This window comes from Podarcis muralis, chromosome 3, assembly GCF_964188315.1.
Source record: "Podarcis muralis chromosome 3, rPodMur119.hap1.1, whole genome shotgun sequence".
Classification (NCBI taxonomy): domain Eukaryota; kingdom Metazoa; phylum Chordata; class Lepidosauria; order Squamata; family Lacertidae; genus Podarcis; species Podarcis muralis.
Genome location: NC_135657.1, coordinates 15,628,704 through 15,647,084, shown reverse-complemented (window position 1 = coordinate 15,647,084; position 18,381 = coordinate 15,628,704). Strand labels below are relative to the sequence as shown.

Below are 18,381 nucleotides of genomic sequence, written 5' to 3'. Positions count from 1 at the left end.
AAGAGGGGGAAAGAGGGAGGGAGGCAAGCAGGGGGTGGGGGCTGAGAGGAAGAGTTGGGAGGGGACGGAGAGAATAAAAGGAAAGGTGTCAACACAAGTTACTGGGATACACGCCGTGTCCCGGACACGGGGGGGGGGGTGGAAGGGAAGTGGTCTCCCCACCCTGTGGCCAAGAAAGAGAGAGAGAGAGAGATCCTGGGCCTCTCCCCCCTCCCTCAGAGGGGAACCGAATGGGGGCGCTATGCTCTCGGACCCCCCCTTCCCTACCTGAGAGGAACCCACAACGAGCTTATTTTTTTAAAAGGCACCCAGCCCACCCACAAACCCCCAATAGGGCCCGAGCCAAACAAAGCGCGGCCTGTACGCCTTGAAGGGAGAGGGAAGGGTGGGGGAAACAGCGTTGTCTCGCAGTTATATGAGGGGGGGACCCCCCTACCCGGTTCCCCCCCCCACACACACACCCGCTGCCCCCCCACCGTACCCACCCCCGGCCTCTTACCCCTTTCCCCAGCGGCGACGGCGGCGGCTGCGGCAGCAGCAGCGGCGGCGGCGTTGTTGTTCCTCTCCGGCGGTGGCGGCGGCGGCGGCGGCAGTTGCAGTGGCTGCTGCTGCTGCTGCTGAGGCGGCTGAGCGGGAGGAGGCGGCGGCGGAGGCGGCGGCGGCGGCTGCTGCACCGGGCGCGGCCTGGACACTCGCCTGGGTCTCCTGTTGGCGGCTCGGACCGAGTTCATTTGCCGGCTCGGGCGGGGGGAGGAGAGGGGGTCGCTCCTCCGGGCTCCGGTACTCGGGGTGGGTAGGGGGGGAGGAGAGGGGGTAGGAGGGGGGAGAGGAAAGGAAGGGACGAGGGAGCCCCCCCGCCGGCTGAGGGGAACCGGCCCGACTGAGAGCTCGCTCTCTCTCGGTGGAAAAGAAGGAGCCTCCTCCTTGCTTCTCCTCAGTCGCCGCTCAGGTCGCTCCTCCGCCGGCGGCGGTTAACGAGGTTGCGGGGGGGGGGGAGATGCTCGTGCCGCTGGTGACCCCCCCTTCTCCTCCTCCTTCCTCCTCCTCGTTCCCCTCACGAGCGCGCGCTTTCCCCTCCCTCCCCCTTCCCCCAAATATCGCCGCTTTCGTGCCCCCCCGTCTCTCTCTCTCTCGAGGGAGTCGCCCACAGCTCCCCCTGGCCCGGCTTCGGCTTAAGCCCGTCGCCGCTCCGTGGCAGGAGGAGCCATTGACACTGCCAGGGAGAGAGAGAGAGAGAGAGAGAGAGAAGGAGGGAGGGGGGAAAAAGGCAGGCAGGCAAGCAAGGCAAGGCAAACTCCCCCCCACCCTCAACCCCGGCGCGCGCGCGCCTTCCTCCTCTCTCCGCTCCCCCTCCCTTATTCCCTTCTCTCCTCACTCACCACACATTATACACACACACATACAACTCGCTCTCGCTACGGGCGAGGCGGGCCTCGTCGTCCTCCTCCTCCCACCCTCACCCAATCCTCGCCTCCCGCACGGAAGGAGCGGCGCGGCTCGGCCAATGGCGCCCTAGCTTGCATGTCGCGTCCGAGGGGCGGCGGGTCCTGAGGAGGTGGAGAAAGAGGGGCGGGGGGGGGGAAGGCTGCCGCTTGGTGGGAGGGGAGATGGCGGGGCGGGGTGGCTGGAGGAGGAGGCCGCATAAAGGGACGTATATATAGAGGGCCGAGGCTAGAAGGAGGGAGGATCAGCCGAGGGACAGGGAAGCGTTGGGAAGAAGAAAAGGGGGGGGGCGGGGGCGCTTGGCTCCAGTTTACCTCAGAGATTAAAGATTTGAAACGCGCCTGCCTTTGGGTTGTCAGTTGGCGGCGGTTTGACGGGGGGAGGGGGGGTCCATAAAGGATTTTCGAAAGTTATTAAACGCTCCTGTAAGGATTCGAGTTGCCTCACGTCGGAAGTGCCCAGCGTCTCTGAGGGAACAGGGGACTTGCTGGACTGATCCAGCCGGGCCCGCGTTCCTATGCAATTCGATAAAGGGCCTTTATCCCAGAGAAGGATTGGGGAGGGGGTTAAAAAGAAAGAGAGAGAAAGGTTTCTTCTCTTCTCCCCCCCGTCCCCGCTTAGGTAGGAGGGAAATTGAAGGAGAAGGGGTGAGAAACGGGGCGGGAATAATATTAGCATAAATTATTACGACCGGTGATCTCATGGAGAGAAAATGATTAATCTGTTCCTGGGGCGCGCGGGGGAGGGGGGGGCTGGCAGAAAGACACGGATCTAGGCAGGCACGCACGTGCGCCCCGCGGGTCAGTTCTGCAAAGGGAAGAGCAGACCTGACAGCTCGGCCCTTCTAAGGAGAGCCCGATTTTTGCTCCTCGTGCTGGCTGTGTGGCATGTGGGAGCGGAAACCTCTGGCTCGTGTGGGCACCAACCAACTGTGGAAGCAGCTGCAGAGTAGAAAGAAAACCTTGGTGGGAACCAGGCTGAAGAGCGCGCACGCAGGGCGCGCGGAAGGGTAGGTAGGTGTGGAGCCATTTTTGGAAGCGCATTGTTGCATTGCTCCAGATCCCTACATGTTGTGGTCGCCCCTGCTGCTCCTTACCCTTCGGTGCAGTTTCTCGCTCCTCTCTGTTGCCTCGCTGCTGTTTCAGAGTGAACAGGTGTGGGGTTCTTTTCTTGCTTCTGTGGAGGGAAATGCTATGCTTTCCTCTTTTGATGCTACACTCCATAGGGTTGTGGTGGTTTCTGTGATCAGCAGTGGTTCCTATGGTCTTAACAGCAGATACTGTTATCTCATAGAGTAATATATGGTGGCTGAATAGAGTAATATATTTTCAGGTGGCTGAAATCGAATCAAAACTTAAAACCTAGAGTATAATTGGAGGGGGGTATTCCTGAAACGTTCCCTAAATGACTCAAACTTACTCTGAAAGCCTTGTCCTGAAACAGGATTCAGTGGACTAAAACCACCTGTACATTCCAAGAATTTGTTCGTACTACGATGACACATCAGATGACATCCATGAAATTGCCTCATGTTTCTTGTGAGTATATACTATTTGTTGCTAAAACCCATTGTGGTTCCAAAGATCTGCTCTGGGGAATGAAATTATGTTGCATACCACTGGAACTAGCAGTTGTTGCACAAAATTAGGATCTGGCTCTTGAAAAAATGGCAGAATATTATTATTCTTATTGTTATTTTTTGCCTATCTGACTGGGTTGCCCCAACAAGTTACTATAATTTTATTGTTTCATAGTGATGTGGCCAGATACTTTCAAGTTACCTTTATTATGAGGACTAGAAACATTTCTGTAGTGAGAACTCAGATTCTTGGACAAAAGCTGGAAAAGAGCTGGAAACTAAAGTAAGTTTTCCATTGTCAATTAATATGCTTCCGGAACAAATTTGTATAGTCTTTGGCTTCAAGTGTCCAAAATTTTCCAGAAGCAAAGGGTAGTGTTTACTGTGTTTTCTATACGAGATGGAAAACAAATGTCCATGTTGCTTGGTTGATAGTCATAATATTGAAAACTTTACAGAGCTTGGGTAATTGGGATACATAAATCACCACATGAACTCCAAATAATGTTGTGTGATACACAATGGTATCTCCTGGATTTTAGCAGCTATGATGAAATACTAGTCCCTGGATCCAGGAAGAAGCATGCTTTAATAAATATAAGACATAACATGGTTATTTCCAGAAGGCCATATACTTCTTAGGACCAGGTTACTTGAGAGACCACTGTATTCCTTATACACCCAGTAGATCGCAATGGTCTGTAGGAGAGTTTCTCCTCCCAGTTTCCAAGATTTCAGAAGCGTACTCTGCAGTAACTCAAGAGCAAGGCTTTTAGTGTGGCTGCTCCTATTCTGCAGAATAGCATTCCTGTCAAGATAGGTAGGACAAGCACTATTTGTGCTTTCTGGGGAAAATTGAAAAAGACATTTTTGTTCTGATAGGCTTTCCCAGCTAGATAAATGGGTATTTATCCTGACTGCCCACTTGTTAAGAGATTTAGTCTTATTTTATTTATACTTGTTTTTGTGTTTCTTAACTGTTTTTAATTATGTATAAATTGAAACAGTGGTTTACAAGGTGATTATACTGATAATGCTAATAATCCTCTGTACACTACTTTGCTTGGTGTTTGTTTTTATTTCTGCTGACTGCTTATATGCTGCTCTGCTGTATCATGATGTAGGAATGTTTTTGTTTTAATAGTCTTACTGTAATTATTTAATCTTTCTGTAAGTTGCCCAGGTAAGCTGTTAAAGGATGGGGTGTAAATCAAATAAATGCAATGCAATACAATGTGCTTGTTTATTTTATTTTCTTCCTTCAGGGAGCTGATGGTTGTATACACAACCCCACATTTTCCCCCCTTAAAAAACCCTTATGTGATGGGTTTGGCTGAATGGTACTGATTTTCCCAAGGACATAGCCCATGCAACCCTATACCTAACCTACTACACCAGATCTGGAGATGTGGAAAGGGCACCAAATTGTAAACATGCTCAGCCTGGGAGGGGAGCAGTTTTTAAAGTCTTTCCCTTGCAGTAAAAGTCAACAGGAGGGAAATCCCTTACAGTGGGTCTGGGGGCTGGAGTAATGTTGCACCATCGCTGAAGGTTGGCCATAGCTTGAAGGGTATCAGATTTGTTATGTGTATGCTCTTCCCCTGTGCAGCCCACACCTCCACTCCATATCATCTGCTGGTGTATGGGAGGATTTTACCAGCTATCCGTCATACTGGCGGCATATCTCAAGTTCTGCCACTGTAACAGCTTCCTCTGATTCCTGTGGGCCATTCAGCAGATCTCAATAACATTGCTTATGGTGAGTTCCATGGCAGAGGTGATTGCTGAGCTTTCTGGTCAAAATCCTATACACTCTCCACCATAACATGGAGTGGTCTTGCACTGGTTATTTGTTTCAGCACATTGGCAGGGCCATTAGCATTGTTCTCTGTCCTCAAGGTTAACCCTACTGCAAGGGGTACACCTGTTCAGAGCTATTACAACATAAATAAAAATAAGAGAGAAACCTTCAAAGTAAATGGGGGGGGGGGAATGTCAGAATATTGCTGGGGTGGGGTATCTCATTCTTTTCCCATCACTACCTGAACCCTCCATGCTGAAAGATATATGTAGTAGAAAAGTGCTCAAAACTTCTAAAGTTGCTAAAAGAATAAGTTAATTAAAAAAAAACCAAAATGATGCAAGCAGAGGCTGTTGAATTGCTTACTACCAGTTGTGTCAGTAACACTTTACACAGAACTCCAAAGTGTAATAGGTCTTCCAGTTGTGAATGTGGACATGGAATTTACACTTTCTTAATGACAAAGTGCTGTGGCTTGATAAATGGGGCAGTGTGAGAATTCCTACAAAAGACCCTATCTTGAGATCTGGGTTCCCAGCAACAGGTGAGTAACCAATATGCACTTATTTTAGAATGTATTTATCTTTATTGTTAATCGCTTCAGGATGTTTCACAGGAAGTGATGCATAAATTAAATAGTAGGAGAAGCTGTAAAGCGCTTAATAAAAAGAACCCCTATGTAGCATGCATAAAAACAACGCAAAACAACTATCAGTAATATACACATTAAATCAGAAAGTTTTAAAAACCAAGTGCATAGTTAATTAGATTATGTCCTGGTAGACTTACCAGACCAATTAATTTTTTAACAGGCATCTGAAGCACTACAACAAGGGTGCCTGCCTCATGTTAATAGGCAGGGAGTTCCAAAGCACACTGGAAGTTCAACTCACAGCTGTGGAGTGAATATCATATGGCATTTGTAAAAAGCTCTAGTTAACAAGGGACGCGGGTGGCTCTGTGGGTAAAGCCTCAGCACCTAGGACTTGCCGATCGTCAGGTCGGCGGTTCGAATCCCCGCGGCGGGGTGCGCTCCCGCTGCTCGGTCCCAGCGCCTGCCAACCTAGCAGTTCGAAAGCACCCCCGGGTGCAAGTAGATAAATAGGGACCGCTTACTAGCGGGAAGGTAAACGGCGTTTCCGTGTGCTGCGCTGGCTCGCCAGATGCAGCTTTGTCACGCTGGCCACGTGACCCGGAAGTGTCTGCGGACAGCGCTGGCCCCTGGCCTATAGAGTGAGATGAGCGCACAACCCTAGAGTCTGGCAAGACTGGCCCGTACGGGCAGGGGTACCTTTACCTTTACTAGTTAACAAAGCTGGATCCAGGAGCACCCACACACTGAGTGTTAAGGTCAGAAGAAGGAACCCTCTTGGTAGTTCCACCACCCTCAGAGGTTTGGGGAATGGTAACGCAGGAGAGGTCATTCTCTGTGGCAGATCCAACATTGCCAAATTCCCTCCCCACAGAAGTAGTGTCCTGCACTTTCATTCTATGGCTTAGGCTGTAGCCCACCCTGGAACTTTCTGATAAAGAGTGGGTAACAAACAAACAAACGCCTTCAGAAAGGAGCACAGTCCCATCCAAGACTAGCAATTGGCCTGTTTGTTTGACACAAGAGCCAGTCACCCACTCCACTGGGATTTAAGCTCAGTTTAGTTGTCCTCATCTAGAAATGGTAAAAAAAAAAAAATCTAGAACAACCATGGTGTCCAGGCACTGGTGCATAGCCTACAGAGTCAGTGTAAGAGAATGCCATGGTCATTGCTATCAAAAGCTGAAGTGACACTGAAGGAGCAAGACTGCACTGTCCTTTTTCTGCTCTCGATACAGGTCATCCATAGGGTAACCAAGGCCAATTTGGTCCCATAGCAACGCCTGAACCCAGATAGGTTCTAGAAGGAATTTGTCTAGAATGATAACAAGTATCAGCAAAGCAAGTGGAATTTGTAACTGATTGGTAGGTGGTCCAAGCCAATGGGTGTAGGGCTGGCGTTTTTAGGACTGGCCACACCATTGCCTCTTTCAAGGTGGCAGAGACCAACAGGCATCAAGAGGGTATGTAGTCAATCAGAGAATAATGCATTTTATTTGTGTTCAGTGCATAAACTGAAAGGGATCCAGCAGGGCATTGCAAGAAATGGCATTAGGCACTTCAGTTGGAGCTGCAACAACTGTGGAGTCAAGGTCTCTCTCCAAAGCCGAGCAATTTTATCCTAAAAATATGCAGCTAGTTGGTTACAGCAGGTTCTTGAAGGCTCCAGGGGTCCCTCCTCCACAGCAACCTCTGAATACTCGAAAGAGCTTGGCTTGCTGGCTGCTAGAGGATGCAGCACAGGTTACAAAGTATGCTTCTTTTGCTGCCTATATTTTCACATGGCACACACAGTTATGTGCCCTAACCAGTGTTCAGCTGACCTTAGAACAGGCCTTGAGCTTTTTCTTGCAATTAATGAATATTGATCACTGGTATAATACAGTCTGGCAAACAGCCTTAATGGAAAAGTTGTACAAACTGAAGAGGGCAAGGGGAGAGAAAAAACAAGGTAATTTTACACAATTTTAGTATGATTTTATTAAATATACAAATGGAGCAACACATGGACGAGAAATACCTACAGCATATATTGCAATATGGCATAGATAAGCAGGCACTACTCATTAGCTCATTCCTATTCCTGTGTGTTTTCCAAATTGATTTATTGAAGAGTTCACTGGACTGGTATACTATAATCACCTCAGTAATATGTACTGTAAAATAATACGTTTAGTATTTTACACACCCCGTGACTCACTTTTTGTCAGTCGTGTCATGTCTTGTTATTTATGTGTGTACAATTTTGTAACAGAAATAAATATATTAGAACTATAGAACAAGACTTGATCTCTAGTCTACATCCATATTACTTCATAGTCCATAATTCCTCAAAATACCAGGGAGTTGGTTGAGCTCTGCAACACTGAAGAGGAAGCCCAGGAGCAATTGTGTCAACTACCTGCCTTATCTGAGCAATAATAATAATAATAATAATAATAATAATAATAATAATAATAATAAATTATGTTTAATACCCCGCCCATCTGGCTGGGTTGCCCCTGCCACTTTGGTTGGCTATGAAGCAGGGTGTCAAATTGGCTGGGAAAAGACCATGGCCTGTCTCAGTATAAGGCATCTTGTTACATGATTGCACACTAGATTATAATTTGGATTGTGTTGTTTTTCCACTGTTCCTTCAATGAGGTGAGGGTGATATATGTGGTTCTTCATGCGGTACTTTATCCCAACATTCCTGTGAGGTAAGTTAAGCCGAGATGTAGTTATAGCTCAAGATAACCCAATGAGCTTTATGACTGCCTGAGTAGAGATTTGAAACCAGCTCTCCCAAATCCAGCACTCCCAACTGCCATGCCATACTGACTCTCTGGCTCATATATTTAGCTGTTTGCTGGTATCCGCCTGTGTCTCCATGTTATGGGAGTGTGAACTAGTTACAAGCCAGTATTAACTGGATACACATATACATAGGTAGTAAAACATTAATTTCTCTGACTGTCATAGTCTTGCCATTCTCCGAATTCAGCAGATGTATACCTCTAACCAGCAGATACTGGGGATAAACGGGAACGGCTGCTGCACTTTTTGCCTGCGGTATTTGATTGGCCTCTATTGGAATAGCAGATGGAGAAAGACAGTTCCCCCCTAACCATATCACATTGGTGTGAGGATGAATGGGGAACATGGCTTGTGCATTGAACGTTGATGAAAGCACATTGATTCTTGACACAAACTATTGCTTTTGTAGCTCAAGAACTAAAAGAAGCAAAGGAATTCCTGTCCCCCTATGATATAAGAATGTTGTGGCTCGCATTCAACAAGAAAAAAAATTAGGACTTGTGAGTATTACTTCGTCAAGATGATTATCCTAGCCTGCATGGCCCAGCAAGTGGTGTGAAGGCGCTCCATGATAAAATTCAGCAACTAAATCTAAGAAAATGTAGCCCTGAGCAATGCCTGGAAGGGGAAACCACCTTGAATCTATATATAAGCTGCTCTGTGCTCCTGAGAGGAAATGTGTGTAAGTGTAAGTGTAAATGTAATCAATGCACTGTTTGTTGGGTTGATAGCCAATCGTATTGATAGCAACGCTTTTGAAATGTGGCCTCATCGTCTGAGGAAATCGAATTAGGCTCACCCATGATATAGTTGCTTCTCTCATTGCCACTAACAAAACGCCAAATTGTGGGATCCACTTTTTCTCTTTGGAATCAGTGTAATAGCTAGGAATGCTGGAAGAAGTTCACCAAATCCAAGTCTCTTGTCTGCCCCTTGAAACTGAGTTACCTCAAGGAGCTTAATCTGCTTTCCAGGGTGAATTTGGATTCTGTGTACCGGTACTTGTTTGTCCGGGGATCACTTGGTCCAAGTATAAAGCCATATTTTTAGCGGTACGTGTTCGGTTTTATGGGACGCAGGTGGTGCTGTGGGTTAAACCACAGAGCCTAGGACTTGCCAATCAGAAGGTCGGCGGTTCGAATCCCCATGACGGGGTGAGCTCCCGTTGCTCTGTCCCAGCTCCTGCCAACCTAGCAGTTCGAAAGCACGTCAAAGTGCAAGTAGATAAATAGGTACCGCTCCAGCGGGAAGGTAAATGGTGTTTCCGTGCGCTGCTCTGGTTCGCCTGAAGCGGCTTAGTCATGCTGGCCACATGACTGTACGCCGGCTCCCTCGGCCAGTAAAGCGAGATGAGCACCACAACCCCACAGTCGGTCACGACTGGACCTAATGGTCAGGGGTCCCTTTACCTTTATTCGGTTTTATGTTTATGTTACAGTGCTTTCTTATCTAGACACACATGACTTGCACAAAAAAAGAGACTCCCTTTTATTTGTTTCTACCTGCCTCATTTATATTTTCTGTGGGTAGCTTGCAGAAATAATTCTCTGTCACCAGTAGTAAGCAGCAGGGTGGGATGCAGACACTGACCTTGCCTCCTAGCAGGTGAGTCGATACTGCTTCCTGGGAGGGAGGGCGGTGTGATGCAAATATGAGGGACTGGATTGGTTCCACTGGAGCATTTTCATTGTAAAACAATGTGAAACTTTAAAACTGAATACAAGTAGTCTAAAAGACTTGGAGTTATTTAATTTATCTGTGTTAACATGTCCTGTGCCTCTGCAGATTTTTAAGGAGAAATCCTTTAGAACCTATGCAGAAACATCAAGGTAAAAAATAAACAATAAACTACCTTTGAGGCAGTGCTGCTTCTGTTCTTGTAAAAGCTACTTATTGCCTTTTTAAAAGTCCAAATATAGATCGTCCAGCTGCCCACAGCCTGGTGTGGCTACTGCACGAGACTCCTTGCTGCCACACAATTTGACTGCAAGATGGCAAGTCCCTTTGGTTGTGACAGGACTTGATGGGTATTCCATCACTTGCAGGGAGAATTTTATGGAAAAAACACAGCTGCCTTCATTTAAAAACTCGGGGCAACCTCATGAAGGGATCATTGGACTGCAGATTCTGAAATGGACGCATGATCTGATCTGATCCACTCAGATCAAATCAGGCAAGTTTGCTTTTGAATCCAAGTTTGACAGGTCCTTTTCTTATCCCTGCACAACATTTATCCCAGTCAGTGCCTTTGCTCTCATTGGCTAAAATACCGAAACGAGAACATTTGGGCAGAGATACCTTTAACATCCATAAGTAAAAAGGGTTATAGCCTTTTAAAATTTGTGATAATTCAGAATCCAGGGAGGAGTCTTATAGTATCTTTCAAAAGCATGATCCATTGTGAAACCCTCTTCACAATCTATCAATTAATTATAACTAGATGATTGTTAGCCTTTATGAATCAGAAATATACTTTGGTTGAGAAATTGGACTAATCACTAAGATGATGCATCTGTACCAGAGTGAATTGATTTAAATCATGTTTTTCATTGATTCTTATATTTCCTAAACAATGGTGCAAATCTGACCACTAATCCATGCTAATTCACAACTAAATAGAGTATTAGTTACATTGTCACAGTCTTATAATGAAGCATTGCATCTGTCAGACCATACAGTTTGCATGAGCTTCGCCCACCTTTTTCCCTGCTATAGAGGAAAAGTGCTTAAAATATTTCCAAATAGGTTAATTCTTATGACCAGCAACTATGATGGTATTACCACATTTGGGCACCATACTAACCACAGTTTAGTGTTGCATGAGCAAGCCGAAATGGACAGCAATGAGCCTCTTGCTTGTGCAAGCCTTCCCTTGGGAGGAGGAAGTCAGAAGATTTCACTTCGCCTTTTGTTTAACTGGTTTGTGATTTTGTCCCCACCAACCAACTATAGCTAGCATTAACTCATTTATTTCTAAGAAGCTAGCTTTAAAGCTGTAGTCTCTTTCCCTGGACAAGTCATATATCTGAGAATTAAGATTTTCCTTTCATGCGATCGTGAAATGCCAAGAGCACAGAACCAGCAAAGGAGTGTTATATAATTCCTGTGGGTCTTCCCACTCCTACAGAAGATGTTTTATGACCTATTACTCCCGTGACTCAATCTGGAAATCAGATCCTTTGCCTCCTCACTAAATTATTTCTACTTAGCTTTTTGGAGACCATGTGTGTTATTTTTGGGAGAAGCCTTTCATATACATATATCTTATTACTTCTGTGCATTAAACAAATGATGATTTATGCCTTAGCTTCTCCAAAGTCAGGAATTTTATCTAGAATTTTACAGTCTGCTAAATTTGTATTTAGATTTCTTCCATTTTGAAAAAAATCTGAATAAATTGCAAAACAATTAGCACATAAACCACCAGATTCCCCCCCCCCCCCCGTGTATAAGACTATCAAGGTAAAGGGACTTCTGACCATTAGGTCCAGTCGTGACCGACTCTGGGGTTGCGGCGCTCATCTCGCTTTATTGGCCGAGGGAGCCGGTGTACAGCTTCCAGGTCATGTGGCCAGCATGACTAAGCCACTTCTGACGAACCAAAGCAGCGCATGGAAACGCCGTTTACCTTCCCGCCGGAGCAGTACCTATTTATCTACTTGCACTTTGATGTGCTTTCAAACTGCTAGGTTGGCAGGAGCAGGGACCGAGCAACGGGAGCTCACCCCGCCGCGGGGATTCGAACCGCCAACCTTCTGATCGGCAAGTCCTAGGCTCTGTGGTTTAACCCACAGCGCCACCCGTGTCCCGTATAATTTCCCCCCAAATTTTTAAAGTTTAAAATTGGACGTCGTCTTATACATGGAATGTTGCAATTATTTATTTCTTAATTTTGGGCTCAAGAAATAAGGGTCGTCTTAAACATTTGTTGTTGTTTAGTCGTTTAGCCGTGTCTGACTCTTCATGACCCCATGGACCAGAGCACGCCAGGCACTCCTGTCTTCCACTGCCTCCCGCAGTTTGGTCAGACTCATGTCTTAAACATGGGGGTGTCTTATACACGGAAAAATACAGTAATTTTCATAAAGCGGGTAAAAATACTTAATGTTAAAATACCATCTTGTCACTCAATGCCAGTCAAAGTAAAAGAGACTTGCAATGTTTCCAGATTTCCAGTTAGAAAATGAGCATGTCTCTTGGGCAACAGAACTGTCACCTAGCAGTAAGAACCTCCCAGGCAATTTAAGTTGACTGTGCACACACCATACATGTGTCTAAATGCACCTTATTTGATTGTATCCTTACCGGTTCCTGGAAGAAATTGCTGTATATAAAAATGTGAAGTACTGGGTGTGTGTGCTTTTTTAATATTTTTAAATTTTATTTCTTAATAAATGATACAGAAAATGAAAATAAAATAAACAAATGCTGATTAAAAAAAAATACATATACCCCCTGCACTGTAAACATAGACCCTACATACCGGGGTGGGGTGTGTGCTTTATAATCAAATACAGAAAACAACTTCTTTACTAAATTTGTCAACTTCTAAAATAAATTTCCAAGCTGAAATTAATGTGGTTTCCTCCTAATCTTTAATTCCCCATTCTGCCACATTAGATCAAAGGTGTCTTAGAAGACACGAAAAAAATACAATCCTATAAATTTAATAACAATAACAAAAATAACCATTGTACATTGATGGTCCTATATAAATAGTCCATCTTCTTTTGCCATTCTTTAGCCTAAAACAATTAACGGTTTAGTGGACCCACAAGAATCTCAGTGAGACACTTAAACACAATTGCGGCAGATCTGTGCAAACGTTATAACTTCTTAGCAACGGTATCTGGAGAGGAGGACCTCAGACATATACTCAGATCCTAGAACTTCCTGAAATTGGGATTTGTTTGAGCTGGAGCTTAAAAGTCCCTTCCTTGGAAATATTAATTGGGAAGAATAATTGAGGGAACTAGACTACCTTAATTAACATGAATTCCCAAGCCAACGTTTACCCAGGTAACACCAATATTGCAGTTGACTTGGGCAGAGGGCATTTGCAGGTAAGAACTGGTGTTTCGGACAGGCTTGAGCACTCCACTCCTGTCTGTTGACTGTCCCCTGCAAGTATCCTTGCATTTGTGTACTTCTGTCCTAAGAGAGCAACTCTGAAACAATCAAATGGGAAGTTTCGGAACAGTTTAATTTCACTGATGGGTCAGTCATCTGATCCATAGTGGACAGTCATGCCTCTCAACTTCTACAGAATCCCCAAAGTTGTACACCATGTGGTAGCTCAACAGCGCAAAGTATTGAGATGCATCTCTAAGTAATAATAATAATAAAAGTATTCTTGCAACCTAACACCAGAGGAAGGGAGGGAAACATTCTATCTCTATGAGGATGTATAATCTAGAACAGGGGTAGGCAACCTAAGGCCTGTGGGCTGGATACGGCCCAATCGCCTTCTCAATCTGGCCCACGGACGGTCCAGGAATCAGCGTGTTTTTACATGAGTAGAATGTGTCCTTTTATTTAAAATGCATCTCCGGGTTAGTTGTGGGGCCTGCCTGGTGTTTTTACATGAGTAAAATGTGTGCTTTTATTTAAAATGCATGTTTTGGTTATTTGTGGGGCATAGGAATTTGTTCATTTCCCCAAAAAAACATAGTCTGGCCCACCACATGGTCTGAGGGACAGTGGACGGCTGAAAAAGGTTGCTAACCCCTGATCTAGAACACAGCCTATAGGGAGAGTTAACCCTTCCTTCTCCTGCCAGTATTCCTATTACGGTAATTCCCCCCTCCAGCAGTTGCTATTAGTTCTGAGAGGGAAGTGATATTAACTGGCAGCAGGGAAAAGCAATAATAATTGAGGCCACGACATTGGGGGGGGGGGGTGTTTAATCCCTCAACCACCACAGTCCTTATTCTAATCTTCCTAAGGGGTCCTCTGGGGTGGCTAACACCCCAGAGGACAGGATCACACTTCAAAACGACCTTGACAGATTAGGGAACTGGGCCAAAACAAACAAGATGAACTTTAACAGGGAGAAATGTAAAGTATTGCACTTGGGCAAAAAAATTAGAGGCACAAATACAAGATGGGTGACACCTGGCTTGAGAGCAGTACATGTGAAAAGGATCTAGGAGTCTTGGTTGACCACAAACTTGACATGAGCCAACAGTGTGACGCGGCAGCTAAAAAAGCCAATGCAATTCTGGGCTGCATCAATAGGAGTATAGCATCTAGATCAAGGGAAGTAATAGTGCCACTGTATTCTGCTCTGGTCAGACCTCACCTGGAGTACTGTGTCCAGTTCTGGGCACCACAGTTCAAGAAGGACACTGACAAACTGGAACGTGTCCAGAGGAGGGCAGCCAAAATGGTCAAAGGCCTGAAAACAATGCCTTATGAGGAACGGCTAAGGGAGCTGGGCATGTTTAGCCTGGAGAAGAGGAGGTTAAGGGGTGATATGATAGCCATGTTCAAATATATAAAAAGATGTCATATAGAGGAGGGAGAAAGGTTGTTTTCTGCTGCTCCAGAGAAGCGGACACGGAGCAATGGATCCAAACTACAAGAAAGAAGATTCCACCTAAACATTAGGAAGAACTTCCTGACAGTAAGAGCTGTTTGACAGTGGAATTTGCTGCCAAGGAGTGTGGTGGAGTCTCCATCTTTGGAGGTCTTTAAGCAGAGGCTTGACAACCATGTCAGGAGTGCTCGGATGGTGTTTCCTGCTTGGCAGGGGGTTGGACTCGATGGCCCTTGTGGTCTATTCCAACTATGATTCTATGATCTCTCCCCCTGTTACTTAAGATGTTAAAACTAGACAAAATGCAATCACACCCTTAACGTTTTATCTAGTTTGGCCCTTGCTCTGCTTTAAAAGAAAACAGCGGGGCTGCCCTTATGTTCTTCTAAGAGACAAGGAGATGTGCCTAGCTGTTGGGTATGAACAGGAAGAGTATTTTATTTGCCCCTGGTTTTTGCATGTGACATACCACTGTCCAGTGGCGTAGCGTGGGTTGTCAGCACCCAGGGCAAGGCAAGTAATTTGCACCCCCTAACCCGCACGCCTGGCACCCCCCCTCCACAGTGGGCAGCGACCCGGCAGCTCGGATCGGATTCGCACAGCCAGCACTGCAGTGAGAGAGAGAGAGTGAGCCAGGTAGGGGCAGAGAGCTGCGAGTGCGAGCGCGCCCCCCCCAGATGTTGCGCCCGGTGCGGCCGGCCCCCCCTGCACCCCCCACGCTACGCCACTGTCTGAATACCATGAGGTGATTTAAAATTGGCAGTTGGGGGGGGTCTTGTCTCAGGACGGAGGACTAAATTACATGAGCCATGCAGTCCAATCTTGTGCTTGTTTACATGGAAGAAAGTCCCACTGTATTCCCATTGTATTACTCTCAGACAAGTGTGCGCAGGATTGTCTTCATCTTTGCAGTGATATGCCTTAGGAGCCAGACATCCCAGCACTGTGCTCTCACGTTACGCAGAGCTTCATAAGTAATTTCCTGAGACACCCTCTGAATACCTCCTCTTTTTATTCCCTGCTTCCTTTTTCAGATGCAGACTGCAACATGGCTGCATTTAACTCTCCTGTTCCATTTTTGGCTGTGCAGAAGAAGCCGCTCTGCTCCTTGTCATCATTTTTTAATTCGTCAGGAAAGCGTGGGGAGCAGTGAGTAACTTCAAGATCATTCTGCACCTTTGATCTTAATTTCCAAATCCTGTAATTTCTTTAAAGTACACACACTTTTCTCCCTCTCGCCACCAAACACACAGACTTATTTGAGTGTTAAACAGGATTTTAATGAGTCCCGCAAGAGAGTGGGAAAAGCAGCTGTTCAAGTTAGTTTCTATAAATAATTCTATATGATCGTTGCTAAACTTTTAAGAGCCACTGCTGGAGCTCGCCTGTTTCCCCTCATATCCTTTGGAAAGCAGGAGTGTGCGACTTTTCGCCCAAGATCTTGCACATATATTCATCACAAGGAAAACGCTGTACTGTGTATCACACGATGCTCTCAATTTAATTATGTTAGACACAAAGTATTCCTGAGTGTGAATACCAACTAGGCATATCTGCATGGTGCTTAAAATATATATGTATTTTAGTGAAAAATGAGTATACAACAAAACACATCAATGCTGTATTCAAGACTGGACCTTCCTACGCCCAGTTCACTCTTTCAATAGATGATCGAGCCACAGTTATCCATTTTATTCATTAGATAATTTAGTAACACCCAAGCTAGACTGAAATGTCTTGTATATAAACCTGCCTCTGAAATGCAACCATAACTTCTATTGGTGCAGAATGGGATGGCCAGTTCATTAAATGTCAACACATTGAATGCAACTACAACACTACTCTGTGTTTAAAGCATTAATTATGCAGCTAAATGGGCACCCCTCCCATTTAACTCACAATTAGGGAGTTTGAGAGGCATGGGCGTAGCCTGGGGGGTGCAGGGGTGCAGCTGCTTCCCCCCCCCCACCGCCATCAAGTAAATATAAATACTTAACTGACCAATTATGTTGTAGAAAACTCGGTTCTGCCCCCCCCCCCCAAGTCTGGCTATGCCCACGTTCAGAGGTGGCTTTAGGGCAGCTGCACTGGTCAATTGAACTCAACAGCAGGGGGGGGGCAGATTTTTGCCTTGCACAGGGTGCCACTGAAAATTGAAAGACTAAAATCTGCCCTGGCAAGTTCCATAGTTGATCAAAGGCTCAAAAACCTGAGAAGTTCTCCTGCACAAGACCTGTTGAAATTAACTGGAGCCATGCAGGAGATGTTTCGATGGGATTTGTACAGTAGAAGTCTCATAGAGAGAAGATTATAAAAATGAAGAGCTTTCACACGTGGGCAAGGCCACATGGGTGCTTTGTGCAATGCATGTTTGTTCATTTAGGCCTGCGTTCTCCAACCTGGTGCTCTCCAGATGTTCAGCATAGACTGGTGGAGGGTACCAGATTGTGGGAAACTGATTACAGAATCTTAAAAAAAAAAGGTAAAGGACCCCTGACAGTTAAGTCCAGTCGCGAATGACTCTGGGGTTGCGGCGCTCATCTTGCTTTATTGGCCAAGGGAGCCGACGTTTGTTCACAGACAGTTTTTCCGGGTCATGTGGCCAGCATGACTAAGCCGCTTCTGGCGAAACCAGAGCAGCGCACGGAAATGCCGTTTACCTTCCCGCCGGAGCGGTACCTATTTATCTACTTGCACTTTGACGTGCTTTCGAACTGCTAGGTTGGCAGGAGCAGGGACCGAGCAGCGGGAGCTCACTCCGCTGTGGGGATTCGAACCGCCGACCTACCAATCGGCAAGCCCAAGCGGCACAGTGGTTTACACCACAGCGCCACCCACGTCCCCTTGATTACAGGATCTACTACAGTACTAAAAATGTTGTGAGCCAGAATATCAAGGGTCCATTCACCTGCCTGACTTCCCTTGTGATCATGATATACAGGGGAATTCCCACTGATATGTTCCGCCCCTGGCCTGTTACATTCCTGCTCTGTCCCCTTTTGGCACCAAAAAAGCACATATCTTTGCAAGAATATCATGGGGGTCTGTATCAAAAGCCTTCTTGTTAAAAGACAAAAACAAGAACCATTGTTCTAAAAGGTGATGCATGCCCGTTCTTCCTACTGTGCCCTTGGGTAATGAGAAAATTTTGTCCGTAATTATTACACATGCCTGATCATTTTCATATCGTTTATTTATCAAGTGTGCATATCACCCAGGATGTTATGGTACTCTGAATTATCTGCACAATGCGGGACCAGAGATTCTTAGAAGACTGGAGTAAATATACGAACCATTTGAAAAGTAATTGTAATGAACAGATTACGCTAGTAGGATTGCAAGAAGTTTTGTAAGGATGATTATTTGAAATATTGCAAGAAAGACTATGAGGAGAATTATTGGTTAATGATAACTAAGAGAAATTAAGAAATGCAGAATAAGTGATAAAGAATGGAAAATCCTCAGAGGTGTTGACGGAAGTCTAAAATATTGTATAAGATAAGAAGTTATGCTATATGATTGTTGGAAATGATATGTTAAAAAAACCAATGAAAATGTATAATAATCATAAAAAAAGATTATATCTGAAGATTATATCTGAAGATTATATCTGTGTATCTGAAGAAGTG

The 18,381-nt window shown here is 45.6% G+C and overlaps 1 long non-coding RNA gene across 4 annotated transcripts; it reads left to right on the top strand.

The window, feature by feature from the left end:
• Window positions 1-505: 505 nt before the first annotated feature.
• LOC114594851 (uncharacterized) lies at window positions 506-16,442 on the top strand. 4 transcript variants are annotated; one of them, XR_013392451.1, is made up of 4 exons: window positions 506-2,981; window positions 4,288-4,781; window positions 8,624-8,714; window positions 15,787-16,442. It is a non-coding gene; the product is annotated as an uncharacterized LOC114594851 (long non-coding RNA). The 4 variants fall into 4 exon arrangements; XR_013392450.1 differs by lacking the exon at window positions 15,787-16,442 and having other exon boundaries at window positions 4,632-4,781; window positions 8,624-11,647; XR_013392449.1 differs by lacking the exon at window positions 15,787-16,442 and having other exon boundaries at window positions 8,624-11,647.
• The last annotated feature ends 1,939 nt before the right edge of the window (window positions 16,443-18,381 follow it).